Consider the following 5,009-nt stretch of genomic DNA (forward strand, 5'->3'; position numbering starts at 1 on the left):
GTTTTTGTTATGCTCAGCCTATGAGATAAGGATTACAACCTCATTTCTTTCATTAGTAGATGTGTATTTTATGGGATATCTGATTGCATGACCTAATATACTTTATTTTTTAGTCTTACAATTTGAGTGAAATACACCAGTGGTCCAGGAACTTAGGGTTTAGGGTAATTCGAGTGCTCAAACTTCACTGTAACCTACAAAACCTGGTTTCTAGCATACTGCTTGCCGACGTGGCAGCCACGGTGGACCGCATTACATACATAATTACTCGTTTCTTCCCCATGGAAGAACCGTAGCCTCCTCTGTTCAAATCGATTCCCTAGCAGCTCTGCCCCCTCCCCTAGATCTAACCCGCATCGCACCCATTAATGGAACATCCACCTCCATATGTGACCGATGCAGTACAAGAAAGGTGATTGCACTCAGGGCCAAGACAAGCGGAAACTATGGACGGTACTTCTACATCTGCCCGACATACAAGGTCATATTGGGATTTAAGTGTGTTTGGACTGTAAACTCATGTGTGGATTTGATTTTTTTTGATTGATTTGTATATGTTTGCAGCGTGATGGTAGTGGTTGTGACTTCTGGTACTAGGAAGATGACTATGAGCAATATTTGATGGAGAATGGCCATGTTCTACATAATCATCTACCAATATTCAGCCAAGCAGAGAAGATGATTACTGGTGAAGCTGATGTTTTAGGAAGTTGTGGAATGAAGAGGGAAGATAGAAAAGCAGATGGCCTGATGGTTCAAAAGCTAGATTTAGTAGTAGGGTTACTTAGTTAAGATTGTTGTGCCACTAAAAATAATATCAGTCTTATGTGTGTGCATTTTTCTGATTAATCTATATGTAAGGATTGTTTGATGTGAGTTATGGTGGTAATGAATGAAAAGAGTACTCAGATTCATTAAGCATTTGTAAACCTCATCCCCAGTTCACAGAAGCATTATTGTTGCCATTTAAGTTCATATAGGCAACATACAAAAGCATTCATGTTTAGCTAGCATTTTTGTTGCCCTCTGTAGATAACACACACAAAAGACTGATCAAGAGCATCAGTGCATCATACAAAAACATTCATGCTCAACTATTATAGTTAAAGGCATTCATCGGCCTTGATCAAACTGCATACATCTACTTCAATTCTTATTATTCTTGGTCCTTGTTTCTCCCTTATTTGTTGGTGGTTTTGCAATCCTCTTTCTTGTTGTGTTCCTTCCTTCTTTGGTTGCTGATGTGAGGACTATAGGTCTTGGCACAGGAATGTTTGCTATGATGAATTTACATTCGACACAGCTTGTTTAGGTTCCTGTGAAAGTAGTTGACTAGGACCAACCTACCAAAAAATAGTGATTAGTTTAGTTGTTAAGGTGACTATGGGTGGAAAGTGCATTTGGCAGTAGCTGACCTGTTCCATCATTTGAAGTAGCATCGTTGAGCTCATTTCTATCATCAAATTGCAATAATGGGGTTCATCACCATCTTGTGTCATCTGGTCCATTGGTGGCCCCTTGACTGTTATCTTGGGTGACAACTTGATTGTCATCTAGCATTTCGTTGTAATCAGGTTGTTCATCAGGTTGTGCCTCAGGATGAGCAGGTTACACCTCAAGATGATTAGGTTTTGGACTGACACCTAGCTTCTTGATGGGGAAGCCTTTGTCATTATGGTCGTCCCCTTTACAATAGTTGCAAGTCATTTTCACACCATGCCTTGATAGAGTTGGGCCATACTTTCCAATTTTTTCATGAGGCTGCTTCCTTCTGCATCTCTTCGGCCTTCCAGGTTTTCTAACATAGATAGGAGGTGAGACTGTAGGGGCATCAACTTTCTCCCAACTGGTCATATCTTTGCATGGCATGATGTTTGTACCATGCTGGCATAGAATTCCAGTCAAATTCCACTCTCTACAATCACAAGTCTTAGCTGCAAGGTCTACTATATACTGGTGATCTCTGTCCACAACTTGGAAAATCACACTTCCAGAAGGTAACACATAGCACACATTCGCTAGATCCGCAAATTTAGATATTTTCTTCCTAATATTTGGACAAATGGTGCCTACAAAATCCTTAAGTTCCTTCTGTTTGTTGTAGAATCGCGTCATGACTTTTTGTTTTATTCTCTCCAACATGCTCAAGATTGGTATTCTCTAGCATCAATAATGTATTTGTTGAAAACCTCATAGCTGTTGTTCAAAAGGATATCAAACTTGGGAAACTCTGCAAAGTAAGCTCTTACCCAAGTGTTAGGTGCCATTTTTTTCAAATCAAGCATGAGCAGCAGGGCTGAGTTCCTTCATCTTATTCATTTATTGCTTCCACCTTGAAGCCTGCATCCTTAAAGTTGGACTACAAATATCTAACACAGAATTTGTGCTCATATTCTAGGAATACCTCCTCAATTGCAGGAATCATTCCCTATTAACAAGAATTCAAAAAAAATTAGTACCTTTTAATAAATGTGACATGCTTCAAAATTAAACAATTCAAGGAAAATCACGTTCTGCTTGTCAATCATGACAATCCAAGGTTATGTGTTTTCAATACATAAATCATGCTTTAGTGTTTCAAGAAACCACTTCCAAGTTGACTTTGATTCAACCTCAACTACTCCCAAAGCAATTGGATAAATCCAGTCATTTGGATCTAGACCAACAACAGTGAATATTTGTCCACCAAATTTTGTCTTAATATGGCATCCGTCCAAGAAGATTTTGGGCCTACATCCTTTAAGAAAACCCCTTTTGCAAGCATCAATGGACATATAACAGATTGAAAATGATTGTCCACCAAATTTAGAAAGAAACTACTTCCTGGGTTACTCCTCAATTCAAGTCCAAAATTCCAAAGCTTGTTGTATAGTTCACTCTCAACACCATATATCTTCTTTAGTGCTAGCCTTCTGACCCTAACTAACTTGCTTCTCATAGGAGTGACATTCCATTTCCTTTTCACTGTCCTTGAAAAGTTTGTCAAAGTCATTTTATCATCACTTTTAAAGGAGTCAATGTACTTCTCAGCCAGCCATGTAGCAGTACACCTCCTCAAATTCCACTCTCTCTGGCATCTATGAGTGGACACATAGGTCTTAACCATGATGCCATTTTCTCTGTTGTCCATAGATGCAAATAACATTAAGAGCATCCATGTGCATAATGAGCCCTCAGCCTCTTGTTGTCATTCCTTGGCAGCTTAATTTCAAACCTCTTTTTCATGCTATACTCAGTAATAGCTTTCCTTAGTAGCTTCATTGACTCAAACATCATCCCAACTTTGAACATAGGGTCACTAAGGTCAACTTTTTTGAATGATGTTAACTTTGTGCTGCTTTGTTCCTCCTTTTCAGTGTTGGGACACTCAAGATCTTCATCAGTTGAGTCTAAGTCGTCTTGTACAACCCTTTTCCTAGAGGCAATGTCTACCTTTAACCTACTGCCAACAGCCTTTTTCAACTTTGATCTTGAAACAACATGATACCCATCATCTACATCTTCATTGTGAGCAGCTATGTCAGTATCACCTACATCCACTTCATTATCAGTGTCCACTAAGTCTAAATCTTCTTCGATGCTAATATCTGGACAGTCTACTTCAGTTACGGGGTTCAAGTCATTGTAAAAATCTGGTAGTTTCTCTACCTCTTCGTCTTTAGTCGGTTGTGCCTTGACAAGGCTTAAGACCTTGGGGAGAGAAGCAGTTGGGTTTGCCACTACATCATCCCAATCTAAACCACCAACATTGTTATCATGGTCAAAATGCAGAACCAGATACTTCACTCGATTTACCACAGAACACGATGCATTGGTGTTTGAATCTGATATGACGACCATTAATCCATCATCCAATCCTTTTCTAGGTAATAATCTGTTGGGGACTTGTTCTCAAATACTATGAGGTAACAACAAGTCAACACAAAAGATGTTAAACGTTAAAGTCCTTCGTATTTCGAAGCATTATTTCTCTTGGGACATAATGATTTCCGGACGAAGGTTATGAAGGACATACCTTCATCGGCACAAGATAAAATAATGAAGAAGGGATCATATGAAGTATAAAAGATAATATAAACAATTATGCATTGTTATCAACTCATTTCTATTTTATTATTATGGAAAAATGAAAATGATATCAAATTACAAATGTACCTTCGGCTTGAAAGAATGTAAGGGTACAAGCGTGACGCAAAAACAAATGTCAAGTCAGTGTGAACAGTACGTGAGCACTGTTCATCTATTTATAGGCACGAGGCGCAGCCCATGTAAAATTACATCCATGCCCTTTACATTTGCTAATGATTCTATAGTAAACCATCGAGGTCTGAATAACCTTTTCCTTTTTAAGTCGGTTTCCTTTTCTGCTATTGTGCCGATGCTCTCCTGCGCACAGCTTCGGTTATGCGCCAACCTTCGTGTTCTTTGTGCTTCTTCACACTGTGGTTCTGATCCGAGTCCGAAGATACCTGTTCATGTATTATACTCCAGAAACATTGTTAAATCATGTTTTTGAGGACCTTCGGAAGCCGAAGGCCCCCAACAGTAGCCCCTCGCAATATTAATTTGTTAGAATGATAAATTCAGATTGCGATATGGACGAAGGCCCTAAGCCGAAGGTCCGAAAAAACACCTTCCCTTTGCTAGAATAACAACAGCCAATGACAAGCGGGGCCCTCCAACTTGCAACGCACTAGGCGTATAAATAAGAGCACACCACGAGCTCACTTGGCACGCTTTTTGCCATCTGCTCTGCTTACTCAATTTTTAGCTCTTGCCTACCAACGCTTGCTTGGCTTTTTAGGTTTTCTAAGCTTCGGCTTTAAGAGCACATTTCACCATTTCCGAAGAGATGTCTCAAGATAAGAAAGTTGTTGCTGAAACAAAGCTGAGCGAGGAGGAGAAGCTCCTTAAGGAAAAAATTTCTGGATTCATCGAGTCAATTGCAAAGACCAACACAGAAAAGATTACAAAAGAAATTATGGAAGGCTTATCTGAAGATACCGATG

General features: G+C 39.4%; 2 long non-coding RNA genes across 2 annotated transcripts; one reads left to right on the forward strand and one right to left on the reverse strand.

The window, feature by feature from the left end:
- Positions 1–215: 215 nt before the first annotated feature.
- LOC103636691 (uncharacterized) lies at positions 216–929 on the forward strand. Its single transcript, XR_558115.3, has 2 exons — positions 216–481; positions 565–929. It is a non-coding gene; the product is annotated as an uncharacterized lncRNA (long non-coding RNA).
- A 57-nt stretch (positions 930–986) lies between these two features.
- LOC103636699 (uncharacterized) lies at positions 987–3,915 on the reverse strand. Its single transcript, XR_002266142.1, has 2 exons — positions 1,416–3,915; positions 987–1,343 (listed from the first exon to the last, which is right to left on the reverse strand). It is a non-coding gene; the product is annotated as an uncharacterized lncRNA (long non-coding RNA).
- Between the last annotated feature and the right edge of the window lie 1,094 nt (positions 3,916–5,009).

The sequence above is a fragment of the Zea mays genome, chromosome 1, assembly GCF_902167145.1.
Source record: "Zea mays cultivar B73 chromosome 1, Zm-B73-REFERENCE-NAM-5.0, whole genome shotgun sequence".
Lineage (NCBI taxonomy): Eukaryota > Viridiplantae > Streptophyta > Magnoliopsida > Poales > Poaceae > Zea > Zea mays.